This window comes from Elgaria multicarinata, chromosome 1 (assembly GCF_023053635.1).
Source record: "Elgaria multicarinata webbii isolate HBS135686 ecotype San Diego chromosome 1, rElgMul1.1.pri, whole genome shotgun sequence".
Lineage (NCBI taxonomy): Eukaryota > Metazoa > Chordata > Lepidosauria > Squamata > Anguidae > Elgaria > Elgaria multicarinata.
The window spans coordinates 165,618,003-165,618,360 of record NC_086171.1 but is presented as its reverse complement, the minus strand read 5'-3'; positions in this window follow the sequence as shown (position 1 = coordinate 165,618,360).

The window sequence follows — 358 nt, the reverse complement described above, 5'->3', positions numbered from 1 at the left end:
GGGGATGGCTTTGAGATTTTTATAGCCCTGTTGGGGAGAAAGTCTGAGTATTTGGATTTTTCCACAATCCATGGGGATTCTGCTCTTTTGATCTTGGGCTAAATGGAGGAACGCTTGGATCTCTTTACCACATTGATAGGAACTGTTTGAGTCCCTTTCACATCTGCTGCAACCCCCACACTTACAGGCAGGATTCTCTCCCCACCCCTGTTTCATTCAAGCAATTCAGACAGAGGGTCTGGAACAAGTCTCGTCTTGCTCAGCAATGATTTTTTTTTTTTAAAGGTATGAGTGACACAGGCAGCAGGAAAGACCCAAAGTTTTTACAGAAGCATTTGGACTTGGGTCAGGTTGTGAG